At 41.1% G+C, this 26,905-nt stretch overlaps 1 protein-coding gene and 2 long non-coding RNA genes across 8 annotated transcripts in view; 2 read left to right on the top strand and 1 right to left on the bottom strand.

Moving 5' to 3' along the window:
- The window catches only part of LOC142143992 (uncharacterized), a 51,298-nt gene extending 25,964 nt beyond the window's left edge, over positions 1 to 25,334 (bottom strand). The window contains exons 1-4 of one of the 2 annotated variants that reach the window (XR_012689623.1): positions 25,273 to 25,334; positions 2,981 to 3,200; positions 2,497 to 2,703; positions 357 to 692 (exon numbers count right to left, since the gene is read on the bottom strand). This is a non-coding gene — a long non-coding RNA (uncharacterized LOC142143992). Of the gene's footprint in view, positions 1 to 356; positions 693 to 2,496; positions 2,704 to 2,980; positions 3,201 to 25,272 lie in introns of those variants that run through there. The other variant, XR_012689624.1, reaches the window with a different exon arrangement.
- The window catches only part of LOC142142770 (uncharacterized), a 508,920-nt gene that overhangs the window by 61,889 nt on the left and 420,126 nt on the right, over positions 1 to 26,905 (top strand). The gene's annotated exons all lie outside the window — the stretch shown is intronic.
- The window catches only part of LPP (LIM domain containing preferred translocation partner in lipoma), a 251,578-nt gene continuing 250,020 nt past the window's right edge, over positions 25,348 to 26,905 (top strand). For 4 of the 5 annotated variants that reach the window (XM_075202315.1, XM_075202312.1, XM_075202314.1 and 1 more), the window contains exon 1: positions 25,348 to 25,425. The gene's annotated coding sequence lies outside the window, so the exon portion shown is untranslated. The remainder of the gene's footprint in view (positions 25,426 to 26,905) is intronic. The other variant, XM_075202317.1, reaches the window with a different exon arrangement.

Genomic DNA, 26,905 nt, shown 5'->3' with positions numbered 1-26,905 from the left:
TTTATGATTTACTCATTCTTTAATTGCTTGGAGCAGGAATTTATTACAGAAAGTGGTGACTTTTCAATTTTATCCTCAGTTTACACTGATTTTTATTTTTATTTTTACTAATTTTACTTATATATTATATATATATGAACATATACACATATATATATATATATATATATATATATATATATATAGAACATTTTTACATTTTTATAAATTTTTGTTTTTATAATCTTGTTTATATCTTGTCTCTCTTTATCCTGGATGCACAAAATATAAGTATGTATATCCAAAGGGAAGAATGAGAAAATATAGAAGGACACATATCATATGTGCCTGTGGAAATATTCCCAGTGTTTATCCAGTAATATTCAAAATTTTTTATTAATAAAGCAATTTAAGACACACTAATAAATAGCCACGCAGTACAGTGCAGCAGTATCTTGAGAAAGTCCACATCGGACGAAACGCGTTGATCAGTCTGCTTTTTGACCCATCCAGCTCACTGTAGTGACAGGAACCGCTGTCAGAGGGAGCCTACACAGCGTTCACCGGATTACACAGGGGACGTGTGTGGACAGTATCCCGGGAGGATTCACCTGGTTTCTTTTACCTCCGGACCCACGAGACTACCAAGGAGTAGGGTAAGACATAGGGAAAGTGAGGAAAGCTACTTTGGAGATGTATGCTGGCATTTAACACTGCAAAAGAGTATAAACATTTTTTATGTTTGTTTGTCCGTTTTGGTCAATTGCGCTCCCTGTCCTTGTTGATTTTATGTTTTTTAACCATAGGAGCTGCATTTATTTTAGTATAGAGAGCGCTAACTTGTTTATTTCCTATCAATCTAATATAATTGTTTGTATGTTTAGTTAGTCATTGCTAATAATTTATTTTTGTTCATTTAGCTACTCTTTACAGGAGACAACGCGTACCGTTTCCACGCTTCACTCCATCTTCACTACCATTTTAAATCCACACATGGAGCATGAAGAAGTATACAGTTCATCGACATACGCCCACCAGATCGGTTATAGAGCGGACTTTTGGCATTTTAAAGGCCAGATTACGCTGCCATGACCGTTCGAGTGGAGCTCTTATGTATGCACCCAATATTGTATGCAACTTAATTGCTCTGTATTTGGTATACCATAACATCATGATCAGGAGTGGAGTTCCATGGGTGTAAGGGGCCAGGGTTGCGGGCCAAGAGGTGGATGACATCGATCCTTGTCCTCAGATTCCCAAGACTATCCTGGCTATAAGGAATGATTTCATCATACTTTACATGTAAGTACATTTTGGTACTTGTTTCAAATGTAATGTTCAAAGTAAATAGACAAAAAAACCAAAGAAACCATTATTTCCTTCAAATTTGTGTATTACGTGAAACAAAAAACAACAAAAAATGAAAAAAGCAAACCACTCCTGAAAAAAATCCATTAGAATTTTTTTTTTTGATTTGCAGCCATGTTTGCCCCCTGGCCCAACATTTTGCATGGGATTTTGTATATTTTGACTCTGGATTACCTGTGATGTTGATTCCGCCGGTGATGGAGGAGCAGGTGCTGCATCAGGTAGTAGTTGGGCAAAAGGGTGGTGGAGCAGCAGAGGGAGGAGGGGCAAGAGGTGGCAGCAGATGCAGTGGGGATGGGGGGTAAACTTGGGGAGGATAATGATGGCAAACTTGGGGCATAGGGGCCTGAGGAGAGAAATGTTGCATCGGAGCAGGAGGGTAAACTTGGAGGCTGAGTAGAGAAATTCTGCATAAGGGCAGGAAAAAAGAAATGTTGCAAGTAATGGTAAGCAGTGGAAACCTGTGGCTTAGGGGCAGGAGGGTTATTGTTAACATATTGGGCCACAAGGTTGGCGAGATGGGTCAAGGTAGTGTATGCTTTGGAATGTATGAAGGATACGGCTAAGGGTTGAGTTAAATTGACCCATGTCAGAATTATTTTTTTGAAGGTTTGAAAGCTGTCCACTGCCCCCCTACTTCCTCATCCAGGGTTGTAACTTCTTCAAGATCACGGGTGTCCTCCATGGTGGCATCCTCTACATCCTGTGTATCTACATCTTCAGCTAACAAAGTGGATGAATAACATCCACATTTTTGCATCCCATTAGAAGATTTCATCACACATAATTTCATATTCTCTTTTTGTTTATTACAGAAATATTTATATCTGTGCATATATGTGGGATCATGTTTTTAAACAAATTTAAAAACTGATTGTACCATATAAATTAAAAAAAAACAGCATATCTTTGTCTTGAGTGGATTATTAGCTAGGTATACTTTTTAAATCTCTAAGTGATCTTCTCTCAAAATACTAGTATAAGTGCAAAGGATTTAGTTTTATTTGCATTCAAATTGACAAGTGCTAAAAATGCAAGTGTATATTTCTAAACCCAAAAAAAAAAAAGTTCTTGAGTGTGTTTATATTTCTTTAAAGAAAACAGTAGTCATTGGAATTCTTTATGCATGTATTGTGATCTGAAATTTACCTCTGGCGGATAATGGCGTGGCTAGGGGGGGCTCTCGCCGTGTCTATGTGGCCCACTCCATGCACCAACTGGTCATCTATGCAGGCCAATGCCATGGTCTCCGAGTGACTGAGGTCCAAGGAAGCTGGGGGATCACTGCCTGTCCTATTAATATGCCTGTGGTGGTCTCAGAGGTTGTCCTTGAGGGGATGCTTAAAGTCATGCCACCTGTGTGAAATGTTCAAAGTTAAGAATGTTGCAATGTATACTGTTCAAAATATAGAAATCTATTGGGCCTAAAGGTCACATGCTAATAACAGAAACCTACCCAGATATAAACCTTTATTTTAAGACTTAAAAAAGGTGGCAAATAGGATTGATAATGTACAACTTGCTAAAGATGTTGGACTGCCATACCTTGGGCAATGTTTTTATGTTTTATTAAATTTTAGAAGAACTGTACTAGATATGCAGAGCACAATATAGTAATTTTGACCTTAGTTACCGATCTTCTAATTGGAGCCTCAGCATTAACATGCACAGTCATCTCCCCCCTCATCCGCTGTTTAGCTGTGGTATAAAACTGCCTGTTGGTAGTGTGCAGCCTCTCCACAATCAGCTCTACTAGCACTTCAACCTCTCTGGCTGCCTCTGCTTAGAGGCAGATGATCCTGAGCCTTGGTTTTTTCCCCAGGTTGCTGTGGCTCAGTCACCACCAAACAATACTAAACAGGGGAAAAAAAGCAGTAATTACTAAAAAGCATTTCATTGTGTATATACTGCCCCACATATGTCCTTGTACTCGCCAATTGAAGGAAATAGATGCCACACAAAAATAGCTGATTCTTATGGATTAAGAAGATTCAATAAAATATGAGCAGAAACTGTAGATTATAAACAGGGCAAAAATACAGTAATTACTAAAAAGCAAGTTATTGTATATGCGCCGTCCCACATATGTCCATATACTCACCAATTCAAGGAAATGGAGGCCACACAGAAATACCTGATTACAGTAAGCAGAAGTTGCATGTGATCACAAAATGGGAGGCCTCTCCAGCTATTATATAGCGTATCCAGGGGAGTTCTCTCCTGCGATTGCTTGTGTGTGAACGGCTAGGTGCTGACACGCTCCTAACTGCCTGGGTACGGCCGATTATAGAGATTGACTACTGATTAAAATCAGCCATAATAGATATGGTATAGAAGGGGTCCGTGACTGACATGCTTACGTCCACACATGGCCTGAGAGCCAATCAGAAAGGAGAATGTTGAAAAGTCTCATTCTCTTGCAAACATGCAAGCTTCAGTAGCAGGGAGCTCAGAGCCCATGTCATGGTAATGGACCACTGCCTTGGTCCCTCTACTTGTTACATTAGTAACAAGCAGAAAAACTAAGCATACAGGAATGCTAGACTGGAGATAAGGCGGAGACCGGGGAGCAGACGCTCTATTGTTCAGCTGCAGCGGATGATGGAGCAAACTGCGAAGGTGGCAGCCCCATCTACTAGCTTATCTGAGGAGTGAAATTGCAAGGCGTAAGTTTTCAATTGTGAAAATACAGAGAAAAATATATTAGTTTGCTCTATATCAGTGTAGAAGAGAAAGTAGTGTAGATAGTAATGTGGCTTGTAATAGCCTTCATTAGACAAAGTATACAAATATCAGGATGTGATTACATTCACCAAACCTCCAAGGTGAAGACAGCGGTCCATGTGTGCTATTTACTAATTAACATTTAAAGCTAACATTATATCAGGGTTTTGTATGCATGTTGGAGAGACAAAAGAATTATTTATTCTGAAACTAATGTGTCATATTTCTTCAGGGAGAACACTTGCACCACCGCCAAAATCTGGAGGCGAGAGAGGAGGTCCAGGAGGAGGTGGTCCTTTCCCCACTAACCGACCAATCCCTTTCCCCACTCCCGAAGGAAGAGTTCAGGGCCCAGTTCTGGGATGGAGTCCTTGTCACAGTGGAGGAGCCCCTGGAGGAAGAGGCCATGAAGAAACTCTGGTGTAGAAGGGACATCACCGGCCCATGCAGATAAATGTAAGTATTTTGATTTTATAATCTAGTTTATTATTTTGTTTTGCACCACAAAAGTGTAGTCACCAGAAAGCCTTTCTTTACCAAATGCATCTTTCCCTAGGTCTATGCAAAGTTTGACATTTGACAGGTGACTGACATCAGGGGCGATAAGTGTTTGTTGCCAAGCATTCACCCCCACAATAAATCTGCCTGTACCTTCAAAATACAGTCCTCTGGGTACTACTGTGTTCAGAAGAAGATTTGAACATTTGCAGAGAGTTTCACTTAATGTACCACCTCTGAACTCTGCTGAGCTTGGAAAATATGTGAACAAAGTACACCCATAGAGCTAAGATATAGTTTCAAAATGTTATAAGATTGTGACTGTAAAAAGTTTTATTTTATTTTTTCCCAGGTGTTGAACAAATACCAACGGCACATGTTTTAATAAGGCCAAAAATACAAAAAAAAGAAATGTGAACATTTGACAAAAATATTATTTAAAATCTGTTTATTATTTAAATTTAGTCAATTATTGTTTATAAAAAAAAGTTATTGGTTTCCGAAAAATTTGTGTGCGTTTTATTTCTGTTAAGAAAATGTCGAAGTCAGCAAATTGGATAAAGTCATTTCAATTAAAGTCTAGCAAACTTGGTTGTCTTTGTCTGAAAAGATGCGTACGGTACGCTATGACGTACAAGGGCATGCTACGGCGTGAAAGGGCGTACGCATCCACTGCACGTGGCAGCAACAGTAATTGGTCTTTTACCATACATTCGCACAAACACGCATACTTATAAAATAGTACACATTAATGGTAGTTGCAACACATAGCCAGTTATGTCGAAATATAGTAGTATTTATATGTTATATCAGAGTTACATGCATATTAGTGAAATACACGGAACGGGTTAAAGGAATAACCTCATGAGTGGTATCATAATGAACCTTGTTACATATCCTACTGTTTGGTTCACTCTGCGAGGGAATCGCAGAGTGCATACGCAAGTTATGAATGATAGGGAATTATGAACTACTTAAGACTAAGGAATCCTGGCGGGAAGAGCAGAGCATACCCCCTGCAGAGATGACCCCCTCCTTTGGATTCCTTAGGATGAACCAGCCAATGATTGACGACCCCTTGGACATTCCTGAGACCCGGACCAATAGATGCAAGCTATACCATCTTCATTGTATTACTGTATTTGATTGTGTATATAAGCAGCAGCTTGTGATCCAGAGTGCAGACATCTTGTCCCCAGACTTCAGGATTGAATGACTGCACTGGATCCAGAGCGCCTGCGATAAGTAATGGCTGTATTTACTATTACTTCGCTTGAGCATATTATTCCACATATTGCGAATAAATCTTTGTGCTTTGGAAACACAAATCGAGATTCGACAATCGTTATTGGTTAGCGACAATACGCACATAACAATTTGGGGGCTCGTGAGCTTTGGAGGTTTTGTTGCCGATGATACGCAAGACCAACGGATTTCGGTTCCTCAACAAAGGGTGGAGACGCGTCATAAACGGGTAAGAACGCATGGTGTTCAAAACCTGAATTTTACTCTGTGTTGCGAAACCGAATGTCCGTTTTGCATTATCTAGGGCACGCTAACTAGAACCTAGGGACAAAAGAGAAAACTGTTTCTTTTTTCTGTCATTGTGCGTTTTAACTGTATTGCATTGCTTAGCGTATGTGTATTTCCTGCTGTGCGTACGCGAACTTCCGATAGACTTGCCACGTGGTTAAACAATCGTTTTGATAGTTATTGTACATGTATAATATAATTACTTGTGAAAGCCTCTGAGATATTATTACTGTTGTTGGGAACTTTTGATTTTCTGCGCAGAAAAGGTGTATAGTGTGTTATGTTGTAACGTAGATACACTGTTTTATTGTGGATTGTGCTCAGTTGCTGTCTGACGAGGCGGATTGCCCAACTGAAGGACGGTATACAGGGCAGGTATACCGAATGCGAAAACCGGGTTTTCGCAAAGCGCTACCAATAGATCGCAAAGTTTGCTAATAATTAGTATTGGTAGGCAGTGCGATCCGATCGCACCGTTAGTGCGAATTGGTGAAGCAGCTACGAGGAATTATACTGGAAAGGCAGGTTGATTGTATTAACTTGCGCTCCCAGCGATAATAAACTCAGCAGATTTTTGTGGTTGAGCCAGGGTATCGAGGAGCTGATAGCCCTTGGGGCCCACAGTGATATTTCTGTATTAGGGATCCTCGCCAGGGGCGAGAAAAGCGAGTGAACGCGGCTAAAGGAAATACGTTCACCGAGCATTATAGATCTCTAGCGGTAAGTATAGCAACAGAGTTGAAATTATTAGGTGGAAAGAACAGAGCATTGCGGTGTGTCTGTGTTCCGGGTAGAAGGTATATTGTTCAACATGGGTGCTAAGCATACGCTAGAGATGGTCAGTGTACTGCCTAAGGAAGGCCCTATTGGTTCAGCGAAGTTTCTCATGTGTAAGAAATATGGTGCATACGCAACTGTGTATTGTGACACGTGGGTCAAGATGACCAAAACTTGTAATAGGCCTTTTCCAACAATAGGAAGTTTTAATGCAGAGGTACTAAATACCGTAAAAGATAAAGTATGGTTGATTACCTCAACGAAAGTGAGGAATAAACATAATGATTGTTTAAAATTGTGGCAAATGGAAAGTAACACGTGGCAGAGCAGCGAATGCAAACCGGAAGTAGGCGTGACGAAAAGCGCGCGCAAGGCGGATGTAACTGTTGCGAAGTGTGGCGAACTCAGCGCAAGCGCGCCCCTGCCACCTTATGTGGCGGGAGGGGTAAGTACAGCCGTTGTTAAAACTGAAAATAGAAAAATTGCTAAGTTGTATCCTGTTTTAAACCAGTTTAAATCAAGTGTATCTGAAAGTGAAGATGAACCCACTGTGATTTCGGCCATTGCCCATGCCGTTAGTGTACTAGAGGCTCAGCGCAAGTATGAGAAAATGGCTGAGATAGGTGAGAGTAGCGTGATCACTAGGAGTGAAAGCGTTCTAAATCTAGGACCAGTAAATCCTGTAGTGTCTCCTGAAGTCAGTGTACCAGAGGGTGCGTTCCCGGTCCGCACAATTTCAGTTCCCAATGGGAAACCGGATAAGGATGGTGTAGTTCCTTTAAGAAATGTTACAATGCATTGTCCCTGGACTAGATCAGAATTACGTTCCATTATGACTGAATTCCCAGATCCTAGAAAAGAGTTAGCTAAATGTCAGAAATTTGTTAAAGATTTAGGAAATGCTCACGAACCAACCAGTAAGGATTGGCGGGTAGTGTTGAGGGCGTGTCTTCCTCCCAATACTAACATACAAAAATTTATTGAAGATTGTTTGTTGGAAGAAGATGACACCTTGACTGATGAGATTAACCAACGGAATATAGAACAAATTGTCAAACACTTAGCCATCTGTTTTCCAGTAGTAGTAAATTGGAGTAAGATTTTCACCATTAAACAAAAGGATAGTGAAACTGCCTCAGATTACTTTGCTAGAGCTATAACAGCGATCGCACGATTTACTGGGATATCCAACATAAGTGAGGACCCACATCACAGAGAGGTAGCTGTAGGAGTACTGATGGATGGCCTTAGAGAAAATTTAAAGACGAGAGTACAAACCACATTACCTAATTGGAGAGGCGTCACGGTAGACTCTCTTAGGGAGTCTGCTGTGGAGCATGACAAAAACCTTTTTAGAAAAAGGGAGGAGAAAAGTGATAGGTTAATGATGGTAAGTATACAGGCTCTAGAAAGGGTGCATACACGACCACCAGCATACAACCCATATAACAGGAAACCTAAAGTGATCAGGTGTTTCAACTGTAACGAGGAAGGACATTACGCTAGAGAGTGTAAAAAGGAAAGACTCAATACACAGAAAGGTGGGTCACATAGATATCCTCCAAGGAGGGATTCACATAGACTAGAAGACTCACATCTACCCGCGCATATTACGGCAGCAAATGCTGCGCGGGAAATCAATAGTCAGCGGTAGGGGTCAGGTCATACCTGTAGTCTACAGCCAGTGAGGTTAACTGAGAGTCAGAGTGAAGAACCAACAATGATAGTTGACATAGCTGGTAGGAAACAAACTTTTCTTGTAGATACAGGGGCGGCCCGATCTGTGATAACCTCTCCTTTCAACCTACAGGTGACCAGTAAAACTATTCCAGCTATGGGGGTAACGGGAAAAGTGTTACATTATCCTCTAACTATACCCGCCGAAGTTACTATCGGGCCTCTGCATACTAAGCATTCGTTTCTCTTGGCTGCAGCGGCTCCTACTAACTTGCTAGGGAGAGACTTGTTATGTAAAATGGGATGTGTCATATACTGTACTTCTGATGGTGTGTTCTTAGATATGCCGGAGAAGGTCGCACATGAGATACAGGATATATTGGACACCCCTCAAAGGTTAATGTTACACTCTCCTGTTATAGAACAAAGTCCATCTCAAGTAAAGGGGATGTTGCTGGGAATACCAGGTTCCCTATGGACCAGAGATGGACAGGACACTGGACTGATGGCAAACGTAGCCCCTGTCATGGTCAATCTAAAAAGTGGTAGGATAGCTCCAAAAATCCCACAGTATCCATTAAAACCGGAGGTGGAACTAGGGGTATATCCTGTTATTGAGAGGCTGTTACAACAAGGGATTTTAATTCGTACAGCCAGTACAGCAAATAGTCCCATTTTCCCTGTGAAGAAGAGTGGGGGGAGGGGCTATAGATTAGTCCAGGACTTAAGGGGAATTAACAAAGTTGTTGAGAGCCAATTCCCCGTAGTGCCGAATCCAGCTGTCATCCTCATGCAGATTCCACCGTCTGCCAGTCATTTTACTGTCATTGATCTATGTTCTGCTTTCTTCTCAGTCCCTCTTCACCCTGACTGCCAATACCTTTTTGCATTCTCCTACAGAGGAGTGCAATATACATGGACCAGACTACCCCAGGGGTTCATTGACAGCCCCAGTATTTTCTCCCAAGCCTTACATGACTGTTTGCAATCCTTTCAACCCCACAATGGGTCTGTTCTAATTCAATATGTGGACGATTTGTTGTTGTGCTCTGATTCTTTTATGTCATGTTTGCATGATACTAAATTGTTGTTGCTTCATCTTTCACAAACAGGGCACAAGGTGGCAAAGGATAAATTACAGCCATGTCAGACTAAGGTCAAATACTTAGGACACTGCCTCACTAAGGGGCTAAGACACCTGACAACCGACAGAATTGAGGCCATACAACACATGACCCTGCCGCAGAGCCAGAAGCAGATTCGTACTTTCTTGGGGATGTGTGGATACTGTAGGTCCTGGATCCCAGGTTTTTCTATTCTGGCATTACCATTGCAGGAGCTAGTCTCTTCCTCAAAACCAGAGCGTGTTGTACACACAGAAGAGTCAGAGCAAGCGTTCTTTAACCTTAAAGATAGTCTGACAAGAGCACCTGCATTGGGAATACCTGATTATGAAAAGCCTTTTGAACTATTTTGTACAGAAGCTGATGGCTGTGCAGCAGGTGTCCTCGCACAGAAACATGGTGACGCTAGCAGACCGGTAGCATACTACAGTGCACAATTAGACAATGTGGCAAGGTCACTCCCAACATGTCTCAGAAGTGTAGCAGCAACGGCCCTTTTAGTAAGTAAGAGTGAAGATGTAGTATTAGGTCATAATTCAACCATCTATACACCCCCATGCTGTATCAGCTCTGTTAAATTCAGCCCAAACCAGACATGTTTCTTCAGCTAGATTCACAAAATGGGAACTAGCCCTGATGGCACCCTCAAACATCACCATCAAACGATGTAACACCTTAAATCCAGCTACATACCTTCCGTATGTGTCTCAAGAGACACAAAGGGTGGGAGGTGAGGAGACCCTGGTTGATGATGAGTTAGGCAAGAATACTGACACGCATGACTGTATGGAACACCTGAATCAGACCTTTACTGCAAGGCCCGACATACGTGACACCCCCTTAGAAAAAGCAGATTTTACGTTTTATACAGACGGAAGTTGCCATAGACAGACAGAGACAGGAGAGCTATGTACTGGTTACGCTGTTGTAGACGATCAGGATGTGGTAGAAGCTGAACCCCTTGGTCCACCTCACTCAGCCCAGGTGGCGGAACTAGTAGCACTAAGGAGAGTGTGTGAATTGGCAGAGGGTAAATCAGCCAATATATATACTGACTCTAGGTACGCCTTCGGGGTAGTGCACGATTTTGGGGCCCTTTGGCGTCTTAGAAACTTTACAACAGCAGCAGGTACACCAGTAGCACACTCACAACACATAAAAGGACTTCTGACAGCGATAGTTACCCAGAACAGTAGCCGTCATAAAGTGCAAAGCCCATACCTTTGAAGAAGACCCAGTGTCATTGGGCCACAACAGGGCAGACGAAGCTGCTAAATGGGCAGCAGGGCAACCTATGACTGTATCGACCGAGACTATGATGGTTTTTCAGACATTAGACACGCAGAAATTAATTGAAATGCAAGATTTGTGTTCCCTGCAGGAGAAGGCGGTCTGGAAGGCGAAGGGATGTGGTCAAGAGTCCTCAGGACTCTGGAGGGATGGACAAGGTAAGCCTGTAGCTCCCCGAACATACTATCCAAGCCTGGCTGAAGCAGCACACGGCCTGACTCACCTGGGTAAAGAAGGTATGTGCAAACTGGTGAGAGCATACTGGTGTGCTCCCGGATTTTCCTCTCAAGCTGGTAAGAAAGCAATGTCATGTCTTACTTGTTTGAGGTAAAATGTTGGGAAAACTATTCCAACTGAGCCATCCCACATCCCTCCTACAGACGGACCTTTTCAGGTAATACAAATTGACTATATCCAATTACCACCGTGCAGGAATCTAAAGTATGTGTTAGTGTGTATTGATGTGTTTTCCGGTTGGGTAGAAGCATATCCGGCAGCCACTAATACTGCTGTGTTCACTGCAAAGAAAATTGTACAAGACTTTGTGTGTAGGTTCGGTATCCCTAGAATCATTGAAAGTGATAGGGGTACCCATTTTACTGGTGATATCTTCCAAAATATGTGTAAACTCATGGGAATCAGTAGCCGACTTCACACCCCTTACCGACCACAAGCCAGTGGTAAGGTGGAGAGAGTAAACGGTACTATCAAGAACAAACTAGGTAAGATAATGGCTGAAACTGGGTTGGCATGGCCTGAGGCTTTGCCGTTGGTCCTCCACAGCATTCGAACCACTCCTAGACCTCCTCTTAATCTGTCCCCCTTTGAGATACTGTTCGGACGACAACCTCATTTGATCGTGAGTCCACAAGACGACTTAAAGTGTAATAATGAAGTGACTGTACAATATCTTATAAGAATGAGTAGACAGCTGAAACAACAACAAAAACTAAAAATGCTGTCACCTGGTATGCCAGAGACGAACTGTCATGATGTTGAACCTGGAGACTATGTTATGATCCGCAATTTCTTACGTTCAGGTTGTTTAACAGACCGTTGGGAAGGCCCGTACCAAGTGCTGCTGACCAGTACTACATCACTGAAGGTTGCAGAGAGAGACACTTGGGTCCATTCCACCCACTGCAGGAGAGTCCATAATCCGGAGAAAGTGCAAGACAAGACTCAGACCGACGACATCGAGATGTCACTCGTAAGCCTGTTCCGGGAGACCTAAAGCCTGCAGTTGAGACACCTGAACCAGAGACGTTGCCTCAGAACTATCTTTCCAGCGATGGAGTGGCGGTTTTTGTTTTTCTTTTGTTCCAGGATTTTCCTTGTTTTTACTTTTTCTAGGACATTCTATTTTTGTGAAGGAGGATGGAGGACGGAGGAGAGTTCTGGGAGTGATACGGATGAAATGGAGGCCGAAGAAAAGTTAATAGGATATCCTGAGCAGCCCATTATCAAACTTGGTCCAGGGGTTATGAAAAGGTCTGCTAGCTCAGGAACTCGGAGGCAGTGTAAGGGGCTATTGTCTGATGAGTATTGTATCTGCAAGTTCTGCAACTCCCTAGTTGAAGAGAGATGCATCCAACGATGCCAGTCCCCCAGTACTCTGAATATAGGCGGGCATCCTTTGGAGGATTATCACTCCCTGGTGGGTAAGGTGCTAAACCAAACCGAGTGTTGGGTGTGCTCTCATGTGCCTCAAGGGCAGCATAACATAGGACTAGTGCCATTCCCTCTGAACATATCCGAAGTACTCGAATTAAGGGGTGGGAGGCCCATAGAAGGGAGGTACAACAACACTAGGTCCCCTAGTCTGACGCTTCGACAATACTCCATAGGCAGATCTTTGCTGTGCCTAAACATATCTCACGCAAAGCGCCTGGAGAATTGGGAGGCTGACCTATCAGATCAGACAATGGCTCACCACACTCATTTTAGAGAGATACTCACAAGGTCACTACTAAGCAGGAATATTGATGAAAGTCACAAGTTAGGGCGTATAACCAAACATAAGAAGGTATCCATTGGAAAAGTCTCTACCGATAAATGTGAAAATGTCATTAATGCCGACACATGTCTAGAGCAGATGGAGACACTAGGCATGGGTAGTTTTATCAAAACTCTGTGTGACATAATTCATGGGCATACCATCCCTTATGTTCTCCCTGAGGATGTGTACTTTGTTTGTGGAAGAAAAGCTTATTCCTGGGTGACTCCGAGTTCCAAAGGCTTGTGTTTCTTAGCTAAACTGGTTCCTGAAATCATGACTATTACTCATGAAGAAATGGTTGGTATTCACAAGACTACATCACCACCATACATACACACACAGTATGAACACCGTGGCAAGAGAAATATGATTCCTGGTGAGGAACCCATAGCTACAAAATTGATTAGTGAAACTACTGGTTTCCAAGTTATGGTTGCTCTAGATCTCACCAGGACCGCTTGGGGAACATTAAACTTTAAATATATCCAAGACCTAGCTAAATTAATAGATAATATCACCGAGATGTATGATGACACTTTCAGGTATACTGGAAGGGAGCTACAAGCGTACAAAAAGGAGTTGGTGCAACATAGACTGGTACTAAATTATCTCACCTCTATTACTGGTGGGTACTGTGTGACACTGGCCACCCAGTTCGGTGTCAAATGTTGCAAGTACATTACTAATAATACTGATGACCCTAAAGAGGTTATAGACCGGAAGATGGATGAAATTTTGCAGCTGAAATGGGAATTTCGAAAGAGCCATAATTCTTCGTTATATGAGGTCGGGGAAAAGGTGGCGGGTTGGTTCTCATGGTTGAACCCAGCAAAATGGTTCTCCGGTCTGGGGGAGTGAGTACAGGAAATGATTGCGAGTGTAGGTAAGCTCCTTCTCCTTATACTGGGTGTCATCTTAGCAATTGGTTTAGTTGTCAAATGTGTTCCTACTGTGTTGAAATGTGAAAAACGGTCTCATGGGAGTAACACTGAGAAAGAGACTGAAAGGGTGGTACCAGGTACTGAGATCATGGTCTGTGAAGAAGTATTGTATAATCCTGAACTTGAAACGGTGATTGGGTGATAGTTTATTACACTATCAAAGGGTGGAACTGTCGAAGTCAGCAAATTGGATAAAGTCATTTCAATTAAAGTCTAGCAAACTTGGTTGTCTTTGTCTGAAAAGATGCGTACGGTACGCTATGACGTACAAGGGCACGCTACGGCGTGAAAGGGCGTACGCATCCACTGCACGTGGCAGCAACAGTAATTGGTCTTTTACCATACATTCGCACAAACACGCATACTTATAAAATAGTACACATTAATGGTAGTTGCAACACATAGTCAGTTATGTCGAAATATAGTAGTATTTATATGTTATATCAGAGTTACATGCATATTAGTGAAATACACGGAACGGGTTAAAGGAATAACCTCATGAGTGGTATCATAATGAACCTTGTTACATATCCTACTGTTTGGTTCACTCTGCGAGGGAATCGCAGAGTGCATACGCAAGTTATGAATGATAGGGAATTATGAACTACTTAAGACTAAGGAATCCTGGCGGGAAGAGCAGAGCATACCCCCTGCAGAGATGACCCCCTCCTTTGGATTCCTTAGGATGAACCAGCCAATGATTGACGACCCCTTGGACATTCCTGAGACCCGGACCAATAGATGCAAGCTATACCATCTTCATTGTATTACTGTATTTGATTGTGTATATAAGCAGCAGCTTGTGATCCAGAGTGCAGACATCTTGTCCCCAGACTTCAGGATTGAATGACTGCACTGGATCCAGAGCGCCTGCGATAAGTAACGGCTGTATTTACTATTACTTCGCTTGAGCATATTATTCCACATATTGCGAATAAATCTTTGTGCTTTGGAAACACAAATCGAGATTCGACAATCGTTATTGGTTAGCGACAATACGCACATAACAAAAATGTGTACTAATGTGAGATATTTTGAATATGGTGTTTTTTCATTATCAGGCAGTATCAGACAGATATCATACATACGTACAGCATCATAGAAAGGGTTAATATACCATGATAATAAAACATGAGTGTAATGAAAGAGCTGCAGCCTGTGCGTTCCTGTCAATCGGCAATACAAATTAATGTCATAAACGTATGTCTGCCAGTGAATTACAGGGGCAAATAAAAACGCATTGGTATGTGCGCTAGTTTTTATGTCACATAAGTGAGTTCCTCCCATATTCATCAAAGAACATGTTGCTTTTATACCCGCGACCTTGAATACGTGAGTACGGACAAACAAGGTCTACAAAAGTGGCAACATAATTTTGACTTTGTTCTTGCCTTTAAAGGCCGTTCAAAATATTTTCTTAAAACCTGTCTACAATTTATTGTATTGTATGCTTAAAGAGCCCTCCCATAAAACTTTATTAAATTGTAACAAGCATTAACACTGCAAGTAACTTTAAAAATAACTAAAAAAAATAAATAAAAATAAATAAATTAATTTTTGTCAGAAAGCATGTGTGTACAGGTCCATTCACTTATTTCAGGCTTTTTGTTACGTGACTAGATGCATCTTATATTGAGCTTTAAAATAATTGTTTCATTTTTGGTTTAGTTTTAATATAATATATATATATATATATATGTATATAGCTTATGTGTTCAGGAAACGTGTGTTCCTTATTGGCCAAAACGAAATGATATGAGGTAGGCACATATTCTTATTAGCTGCAACTAAAAATGTGGTAATATTGTATACTGCGGGTTAAAGCAGGAAGTTGGTGTGAATATACAAGACATGTTGGTTAATGTGGAACAAGCATTCTAATGATTTTACTTTCATTGGCCACTAGGAAGCGTGTAATTGAGTTAAAGTACTTTCCCTTTCACTGGGCCAAGTATTTTAGTGATATCACCTTCTTGCTCATTGGAGAGTGTATATTATAAATGAATCCATTTTTCAGTCACTGTAAACTGTATATTTTAATTAACTCAGCTAATCAGTCACTGGAAACTAGATGTTTTAATTAAACATATTTGTCAGTCAATGGAAAGTGTATATCTTAATGAAATCAATTTCCCAGTCACTTGAAAAAGTATATTTAAGTGTCTTTGTTCATGAAGAGTATGACTTCTAGGGAAATCACTTCACTTGTGTGATTTACTCAGTCACTGAGCCTCCATGCATGCACTAACTACTGTAATGCTTAGTTTCTAAGATGCACCTTTTTTCCCCCATATAAACATCTCTAAAACCAGGGCGCATCTTAGATTTATCGCAGGTGTGTCTTAGGATCGCGGGTACGTTTTAGAATAGCATGTGGAGACGTTTGACACGTCACATCACCCTGCACTCTTAATACAGTGGCATTTGTAGCAAGTGTGGAGTCACCATTATTTCATTACAGGGGAGCTGTATTTCATTCATTTTGGTCCCTTACTGCAATCAAAATCTTGTCAAAGAGATTGCACTACGAAGCCACAAACAGTTATTGTGAATGCAGAAGAACATGGAAATAGGGCTGCAAATCAACATTTTGACAATAGTGAGGTAAATGTTCGTCGTTGGAGAAATAATCGCAATTCCATATAATCAAAATCTTTCTCATGGTGGTACTGAAATTAGTGTGCCTTACAAGCGATAAAATAGGGTACATAACCAATATTAGATAAACCAAGCACATAGCTAGGAAGCGAAGGGTGGGATGAAGGTGTGGCTTAGTCACATGATCAGGGAGAAGACGAGGTCCCTTCCCCGTTTTCAGAAATCCGAGATGGTGACTAGTATGAAGTCAACTTGGAAGTGACACCCAGTGCAAAGGTTCCTGGCTGCTGGCACAGTGAGCGTACTATCATGTTAGGCAAGTATGACTGACCTCCCTGTGCTCCCAGCAGAGCAGATGTCTCCCTCTGTCCCTGTTAGAGGGGCCTGTAGGACTTTGCAGAGGAATGTAGTGCAAGGCCCAGAATCCAAGGGTTGATAGGATGGTGACGTCACCACATAGGGCAGTGCTGCAGTCCATAGGAAGGAACCACATCATCCAAATCACATAACGTTGGTGATGAGGAGTAAACTTGTTTCTAACACATAACACGGTTGTCTGCTCCCTTTATGTACCAGAATACACTTTATTACTATTGGTGCTGCAATATGAGAGGCTTGAATTGTAGTAAAGTGATGGAGCAAATAACATACCTAAAGTGACTTTCTAAACGGCTGACATCAGTTGTAGAAAAAAGGGAGTATTAGCAGAGAGCAAAACAAACAAAAAAACCTCCAACCTTGCCATACATTTAAAAAGCATAAATGTTTTCACACAGAATACCTGCAGACAGAAATATTTTTTGGTGGATTGTGGTCAATTGTTATAATAAAACAAATTGAGACATTGGTATTTAGAAGATTTTGGACAACACATTTTTGGATGTGTAGAGACTTAAGTTGTTTTACTTTGAAACCGACTTTAATTGTTGTATAAATAAAATTAGACCTCAACAGTTGCAAATTTAATAACATTATGGTTCAATTCACTTGTTGTGGACCCATTCAAAGATGCATCAATGGCTGTTTTTGATATATTATAAAACAGAAAAATAAAATTTCTATATATTTTAAACTCCATATCAGAGGGAATAATTAAAAATGATTCCCTACGGTCACTAGTTCTGCATAATGATCCCTCTGAAAATGGCCAGTTTTGCTTCCGATAATAGCAAATATATTTCCATGGTGATGTTTTACCATAATCAAAACAGTTCTTTTCAAAAGCTGGGAGCTGTGATCTGCCACTAAACTATGGCACAGCACCTATGCCAAATATATAAATGTATTTTAAATTGTCTTTAAACATTTTTTTGTGTGTTGTAAAATAATTTTGCATTATTATCCGGTGTTGTTGTAGTACAAACATATTATCCAGCACCTTACAATATGGGTATTTGCAATATAAACAGTAAACATGGACACACAAGGTATAGCTGTCCCCTGCCTGTATAAACTTACAATCTAAGGGACAATGGAAAGTTATACATCATCATCATCATCATCATCACCATTTATTTATATAGCGCCACTAATTCCGCAGCGCTGTACAGAGAACTCATTCACATCAGTCCCTACCCCATTGGAGCTTACAATCTAAATTCCCTAATATACACACACATACAGAGACGGACAGAGACAGAGAGACTAGGGTAAATTTTTGAAAGCAGCCAATTAACCTACCAGTATGAACCTACCAGTATGTTTTTGGAGTGTGGGAGGAAACCGGAGCACCCGGAGGAAACCCACGCAAACACAGGGAGAACATACAAACTCCACACAGATAAGGCCATGGTTGGGAATTGAACTCATGACTTCAGCGCTGTGAGGCAGAAGTGCTACCACTTCGCCACCGTGCTGCCCCACAGAAGCGTACATACATAAGAAGCGTAGAGAAAAGGTGCTTCACTGAAAGGGAGAGAAGAGAAAATATGTATTTGGTGCAAGCGGATCTTATCCCAGGTTTCGGAAATAAGTTCCCATGGTAAAGGAGCTGAAGTGGAATGCTAAATTGAAATGGAGATGGTGGGACGTATTGTCAATTTTGTAAAATATGGTAACCTAAGTAGGGTAGAAATCAGTGAGTGTATAGTCAAGTCCACAGTAAGCTGCAGAATATATGCCATACTATAATACTAAAAGCTACTGCACTTGGGCAATTCAGACCTACTACCACTTGCTTGTTCAAATATGATGTTGTTGGAAAGATGGTGCTAGCCGTAGACCAAGCGCTCACTACGGCTACCGATCAAAGATATCAGTTTAGAACATGTAAGTACTGTATAAACTTTGACTAGACAGTGTATGAAGAAAATTCATATAGATAGGATTGGGGTTATATTTGTAAAATATTGCATTAGGATTCTTTACACTCTGTAAGGCAGAAATAACCAACATCATCTATTATGACCATTAATAGTTTTCAAAGTGGTCTGGCCTTAACCTGACCAGTTGTATTTATTCAGGCCTACCCCATGAAACCAATTTGAAAAGTTATTTAAGACATAATTTGTTAGTGCTATTGGTACTACTTTAGATAAAAAGAAAACATAAACTAAAGGACAATAATATGCTGGTGACAACTGATCTTGGCTAAGAAGTTATTATTATTATTAATTTGGTGGTAGCACTAATAAATGGCTAGGTTTCTAGTGTGTGCAGTTAGAATTAGAGGTTCCACAACACAGCTGCACCAGCCTCCTGCCTCACTGTGAACTGGTTCTAGCGGCTTTTAGCAAAGCATGAAGGTTATTGGAAAGCACAATGAATAGTTTTGTAATTAGTTAAAATCCACAGCCACTATCTCTCTAAGGTAACAGCGATGTCAAAATAAAAGCTGCCTATGCCATTCAATAATGAATACATAGGAGACAATATCTCCCCATTTACCTATATAAAGGTATGAGATCATTTATCAAGAAAGCCCAAAATAAAACCCAGAAAGAAAAAGTACATATTTGTTGCTGCTCCATAATAATGTAATGCTATGGGTGGGATAACAAATAGCCGCAATGTCACTGATAGTGACTTCTGACATCCCCCCATTATTTTCAGGTGGGTTGTGACACTAACCGTGGAGCCCTTGGAAAAACCACTGTGCAGAGCAGACCTCGGGGCTGCAGGAAGGAGAAGGATCAGGTTGCTTGTCTAGCTTTAAAGATCATTTACAACATTTTGTGCAAAAAGTAAATCTGCAGCTCAAATTCTCTTTTGCGATATCATGCACCTACTATGGCTCAGATTGTGTCGAAATTCTAATGAATATACCCAAATGATAGTGTATATGGGAGAACAAATGTTTGCACTCTTTTGTTGGGAGTTGGGCAGATAAATGTGTGCTTTGCTAAGTTAAGATTAGGTGCATGTGTGTTCTAGTTTTGCACTGATATAGAAAAATGAGATTTCATTGGTGGGACAGAATTGGGTCTGGGAAAGACACATTTAGTGAGGCAGTCCCAGTATTACAGTTGGTCACACCACATTTTTCTCCTCACAAAATGACCTGAATTGCTTAGATTTGAGTAAACCCTGCCTTGTCTTGTACTTGTAATGGCATGTGTTTTGCAACTCCCTGTTGCACTTTGGTAGAAAAGCTAATTTGTATGGTCATTTGAGCACTGTACTAAAAACCTTCAAGCACAAAAAAGTAGCATGCGAGTTGTGCCCCTGGGTGCTTCACTAATATCTGTAATACCACTGGTTCTCAATGAATTTTGTTAGATAACCAAAAATTCGAGAAAATGATACTTATTTGAGTCACAATTAATTTGCATTGGTTCTGGCCAGAACTCTTTATACACATATAAACATGCAAACATTCATAATATAAATCAATAGTATATTGACAATAGTATTACTAATAATTTTCTCCTTTTGGTTTGGAAATAAGTGCAAGGTTCAATGTCTGTCATAGGTCCATACATATGACCTTCTCGAATGGAATGTTTGTATTATTATTTATTTGTTGGGCGCCACAAGGTTTCCGCAGCGCCGTACACAGTACAAACATGTAGTACAAAACAGGGTGACAAAGTACAGAACAATAAACACAAAGTACCAATGCTTCAGGAACTCCAGGAAGTCATATGGAGTAAAGACAGAGCGGAAGAATCGGTATGGAGAACGGAGGGGAGGGGGGCCCTGCTCATAAGAGCTTACATCCCAAGGGAGGGTGAAACAAAAACAGGCACAAAAGGGAGCCAGTGAAGCAGGGGGGAGAGAAGAGATGGGCCAGGGGAGAGAGGGAGAATGAGAAGAGTGGATGAGGCGTTAGGAGGATGGTTGGTAGGCTTTGAGGAACAGGTGGGTTTTAAGTGCCCGTTTGAAGGAGCACAGGTTGGGAGAGAGACGGATGGAGCGAGGGAGGTCATTCCAATGCAGGGGGGCAGCTCGGGAGAAGTCCTGGATTCTAGAGTGGGAAGAGGTGATCAGAGTGGTGGAGAGGCGACAGTCATTGGCCGAGCGCAGGGAGCGGGCCGGGGTGTGAATGGTGAGGAGGTTTGAGATATAGGGGGCAGTAGACTGGGAGAGTGCTTTGTAAGTGGTGGTGAGGAGTTTGAAAAGGATCCTGTAGGGGAAGGGGAGCCAGTGTAGGGCGTGGTAGAGAGGGGAGGTTGAGGAGGACCGGCGTGAGAGAAAGATGAGCCGAGCAGCCGCATTGGAACGGAGCGGAGGGGGGCAAGATGGGAGAGGGGGAGGCCAGTAAGGAGAAGGTTACAGTAGTCGAGGCGGGAGATGATGAGAGAGTGGATGATTGTTTTGGTGGCATCTTGAGAGAGGAAGGGCCGGATGCGGGCAATGTTGCGCAGTTGGTAGCGACAGGCTTGGGCAAGGGATTGGATATGGGGGGCAAAGGAGAGAGAGGAGTCAAGGGTGACACCCAGGCATCGGAGTTGGGTGACAGAGGAGATGGTGGTGTTATTGACCACAATAGAGAGGTTGTGGTGGGAGGGGAGTCTGGCGGGAGGGAAGATGATAATGATTGTAATGATTATAGGTATAATATCTCCTCTGGTATAAAGTCTCAGAGATTGGTCCTTAATGCTTTCAGATTGTCCATGTAGAGCATTGATAAAACAAATGAAGTGTAACTTACATATTTAATGCTGTCTCTCACTTGAGAATTGTCCGTTTTAAGTTCCCGTCCTGGATCATACCTTCAACCTCCCCTTTTTTCACAGGGGCGACAATTGCTGGTATCCAGGAGGTTTGGAACAGCTCGGTACTCTCCGGATGCTTGCGCGTGTGCAGGAAGAATCAAGTCTAGCCGCGGCTGGGCGTTGTCGGCTGAATGCCGGATGTTACCGTAGTATTTTCCACACTCGCTCGTCAAGACAGATGTGATATGGTCCCTTTTTGATTGTACAGTATACAGTTTTTCAGTGTGTATCACCTCTACTCGTGAGGCTTGCTCAGGGAAAAAGTTCATGATAAGTTATGTCCAGCATACAGGTTTAAATACCCCGCCTCATACTCTACGATTGGTTCCTACACAGTGGTGGGTGGTGCCGTCCAATAATCCCTTCAATCATATGTTTTTTTTAGTTCAAAGAAAAAATAAACTTCACATAAATAAGATAAAATCAGCCAGAAGTACAGGGGGAAAAAAAGGTCAAAGTTGAAATGAGTATGGGCATTGTGATAAAGTGGAAGTAGATTGGAATTTAATTTGGGCGCTTCCCTCTTTACAGAGATATTTCCAAAGACTGTACAGAGATATTTCCAAAGACTGGGAAGTGGGCATGCAGAAGTGGGCAGTTAGGTGGAAGTAAAAAAGCAGTGCTGGTCTACATATTTTACCTTTTGTAAATAAACCTTATTTGGAGTAGAATTGTTACACAAGTCTGTGAGGAATGCTGGGTAAAGATGGGTTAATGTTCAGTGCCACTAATTGGGAAATACCCCAAAACAAAGAAACCCCTGCTTTCACAGCATTCTACATAAAAAGCTCACAACATATGGGTTGATCCACCCACTTTAGAGAGTCAGGCCACACATATAAAAGGGAAATTGTACGGTGCCAAGCAGCCATTTCAATTGTTATGTCTTTGGGTCTGTGACAGAGGCCATTTGCAGGCATCTTATTGTTTTGGCTGTGCCCTCTTCCAATTGAAATGTAAGTGTTCTCATAAGCGGTGTTATCCCTACCCTTTGATTTCATGTCTGCATTTGTTTTGTCTACCTTGTATGTCCCTGTTTTATGTATGTCCTGCTTTTTCTCACTGTATGGTGCTGCAGAGCTCTGTTGTACCTTACAAATCAATGATAATAAAATTTATCAACTGCCAGCATTCAGCATTGTCACACCTAATTCTTCTCTTGCTGGCTCTTTCTACACATGCACACAACCCCATTCCAAGTTGCATCCGCCCGTCCTGTTTCAGCCTCGTCCATACCCATTAGAGTGAAATCTCCCCAATACAGGGTACTTTTCCTCCTGTCTTGTCTGCTCCCATCTCAAGGTGTTCGTTCTTGTATTGCACAAACATATGTGCGATTTAAGGTCACATCAGAACTCATACGAAAAAAAGTTTATTCTAACATAATGAACAACTCTAAACAGTATAATCATTAATAAAAAATATGGTTGGATTAAAAAATAGATTTTTTTTTACATTTTTTCTCTACATTACATACATAAATCATCTTAATTAGTAATATACATACAATGCGTTCTTATAATCTATCTTGCTTGCACATGTTCTGCGCTAGCTAGTGTCACGTATACATGTACTTTTGTAAACAAAGACTATTCCATATTAGACATCACTATCAGTCTCCACTTACCATCTGTCCTGTAATTGGTGAAAATGATACATTTGAAACCAAGCGTACCCAGGACTTGAATCGGCAGTAATCTGCATAGGCACACCCTCGGCATGCACTTACTATACATTGCCCATGTTCATCAGCCCCTTCTCACCCCCCCGTTCTTTTTTTTTTAACTCATAGGCAGTTGTCATTTGCGCCCATTGTCCTTGGGTCCATTTCTGAACATGTGCAAAACTATTTCACTAAATGTACGGAAAACAGGCTTGCATCCGAACATGAATTAGGCTCACACCTGACCTTGGCATAGTACAGAGCACAAACATAATTTGTTGCATTTACAGACCTCTATCCAATGGATGAATTGTACATTTGTGGATGTTTGAAAAAGCGATGTGTGTCCCCCAGCACACCACTTACAAAGGAGCTACTCCTGTGTGTTTCCCAATCATAACAACTGGACCATCAGAGCCTAGACCCAAGTTAGATTTTTGTCAACCCTATATTGGCAATTTTTTCAACTATTTTGCTAGCTATAGTTTCAGCTTTGCCACAAGTAATACTACATGTTGATATAAAACTAACAGTAATCTCTTTTTTAAGTTGACAAACTTATTTAATGTATATAATAAGCTGCTTCAAAACAGAGATATCTGTTGTTTCATCACACAGAAGTTATCTGCCAAATGCAAATGTTTAAGCAATTCACATCTTATTTGTGAAGCTAAGATGTTGAGGAATTCTTGTATTATTCTTTTTGAAGACTTTAAGTATGTACAACCCATAGTTTTACAGCGCACAAGCAAATTTCCATATATTGTAGTATGTAGTAGTTTGTTTTTTGGCAACCAATACATAGTTTTTAAAGCTCCCACAAAAGCATCTCTCTGCAAGTTAATAAAAATTAAAATTGATCGCTCAATTTCCCCTAACCGTTTCTTAAAAAAAAAGTTTTTGAAGTGTATATGAACACGAACCAGTGTGTAATTTACTTTGCTCAAGGTCAATTAAACTTTATTTTCAAAGTCTTTTGCGTGGAATAGTCATCCAAGTCACTTCTTTGTTTGTGGACGGTCTTTTTTTTATATATTTTATACATGTGGAACACATCATTTCATTATCTTTTACCAACAACCACTGAAATGTTTTAAACCAGTTACTATTTACTCTCGATATGTGAATACATGAAATAGACCGATTCATAGGATGGACAGCACAGTGGCCTAGTGGTTAGCACTTCTGCCTCACAGCACTGGGGTCATGTGTTTGATTCCCGACCATGACCTTAGCTGTGTGGAGTTTGTATGTTCTCCCTATGTTTGCGTGGGTTTCCTCCTACACTCCAAAAAACATACCGGTAGGTTAATTGGCTGCTATCAAAATTGACCCTAGTCTCTCCCTCTCTGTCTGTGTATGAGGGTGTGTCTATACTAGGGAATTTAGACTGTAAGCTTCAATGGGGCAGGGACTGATGTGAATGAATTCTCTGTACAGCGCTGCAGACCACCCTCGTCTGCAATATCCTTCTGTTAAATCTCTTGCTCTGTTATTTTGTTCATACTTTCATTTTTCTTAAATAAACTCAAGATTGTTGTTTTCTGATTTAATTTCATACCCATTATGGGTAATAGCTGGTTGAACACAGATCTAGTTTTTAACATCAACCAGATACTGCACAAATGTTGTTTAAACTGTGTACAGATACTACTACTACACAAGAATCATTTTTATAAGTACCCAGATACTGCACAAACAATGTTTGGACAAGAATCATTTTTAGAAGTGTGCAGATACCACACAAATACTAGTTATAGGCAAACCACTAATAAGAAACACGGTCTGTGCAAGTGAACTGCTGGCAACCGCTCACTTCCTGTTATAGAAGTGCCCTCACCCTATCCCCTGACGTATGACATTCCCCCTTGTGATCCAATAATGACACCTTTCCTTCCCCTTCCCTCCTACAACAACACCCTGCCACCCGGCACTCACTACTTACTGTGACGAGCCGACGAGAGGCGGTGACCCCGCCGCCCGGCACTATGACGCGTCTGGAAGTCGCGCTGCAGTGACGTCAGCGCGACTTTTGTTCGCGTCACAGACAGTAAGTACCGGGCGACAGGAGTCACCGCCTTTCTGTCGGCTTGTCACAGTAAGTAGTGAGTGCCGGGTGACAGGGTGTTTGTGCTGGGCGAGGCGCCCGGCCAATAAAGTGGGGGGTGGGGGACACTGTGCTGGGGAGGAAGGGGCATAACTCTCCTACAATAACATGTCTGTGTATAACACTGGCAGTTTTATCACTTACAGAAGGGAGAGTTGCTGGCAGCTGGTCGTCGGCCCCCTAATTCTTGGTGCTTAGTTGCCAGTCTTGGAACGTCTGATATAATATGTATTTACTTATTCTATCATGTTGTGTAGTAAATATACATTTTTTTAAATTTATTTACGTTAATGAATTTAGAGGCTGCACACAAAGTTTCAAAGTCACTTGGTGGCTCTTCATGGCTTATTTTCTTTTCCTCATAGTGTCTCTTCTTATGCCCAGCCTCATTACATCTCCACAAACCACTATTGTTACCTCTGATATCTGGAGGTCAGATTACATAAAGTTTGTTCAACATCATAATACATATGAAGTGCAAAAATCAGAAATTGTTTAGTGGAGAAAAATTGGATTCTTGATCCTTAAAGGACACTAGGGTGTGTGATCACACATTTGTGTGGAAAGTAGACCACATGTGTTTTATGAAATGTTTTTATTATGTTGAGCTTTCTTCATAGTTTGATTCTTGTTTCAATGGTCTCTTTCCTTGTGCATTTTATCAATGTTAATTCTTACCACAAATCCAATATCAAGTAGTGACCTAATTGTATGGGACTAGGATGTCAGTAGAGTTGTAAAGAGGAGTGGAGCAGATGGTGTTGATCTCTCTCTCCAGCAGTGCATGTTTTCAGGACATGCTCACATTAGCACAGATTGATTGGCTAAAGCTTTACTTGTCTTGTCTGTGTTTTTTTTTTTTTTGATTGCCAGTTAACACATGCTGCAATAATGTTTAGAAGGTTGATTGTTTTTTATATACTCTATGAACAGTTATGTACAGTAGTATAATAGGTTAGAAAAATCTATTCCATGAGTTATCTCATAATTGTAAATGGCATGCTTTTCTTTCAAAGTTTTTTTTGCCACACATGTATACTGCATTCCTGTGTGCTGATCATGTGAAAGAGTTTGTCAAGGTTCTCTGAAACTTTGTCCACATCTGGCTAATGGCTGCCCTAGATTGGAGGAATGTGCCTGTGTTTTAGTTTATATTGCACCGCAGCATACTTGGCATTTTTGAAAATGCAGAAGAATATATGTTGACTTTGCAATAAGTGGTGAGGTTCAGTTATTTAAAAAAAGTTACATGTCCTGAAGAACTTGGACTCCTAAGTTTGGAACACATTTTTATCAGAAACTGCAGAAACTGTCACTTATGTGAGTGAGATATTCTGGAACTGGAACTTGCATTGACCGACTTCCTTGTCGTCTTAATCTCCTGTATCTTTTACTTATTTCATTCCTGCCTGGCGCTGGCTCCTATCTTCAAATTATCATTTTAAGTAAAGGTATGCCTTATCTAAATTAG

Source organism: Mixophyes fleayi, chromosome 3 (genome assembly GCF_038048845.1).
Source record: "Mixophyes fleayi isolate aMixFle1 chromosome 3, aMixFle1.hap1, whole genome shotgun sequence".
NCBI classification, from domain to species: domain Eukaryota; kingdom Metazoa; phylum Chordata; class Amphibia; order Anura; family Limnodynastidae; genus Mixophyes; species Mixophyes fleayi.
Note: the sequence above shows the minus strand (reverse complement) of the source record. Positions and strands in the feature narration are given on the sequence as shown.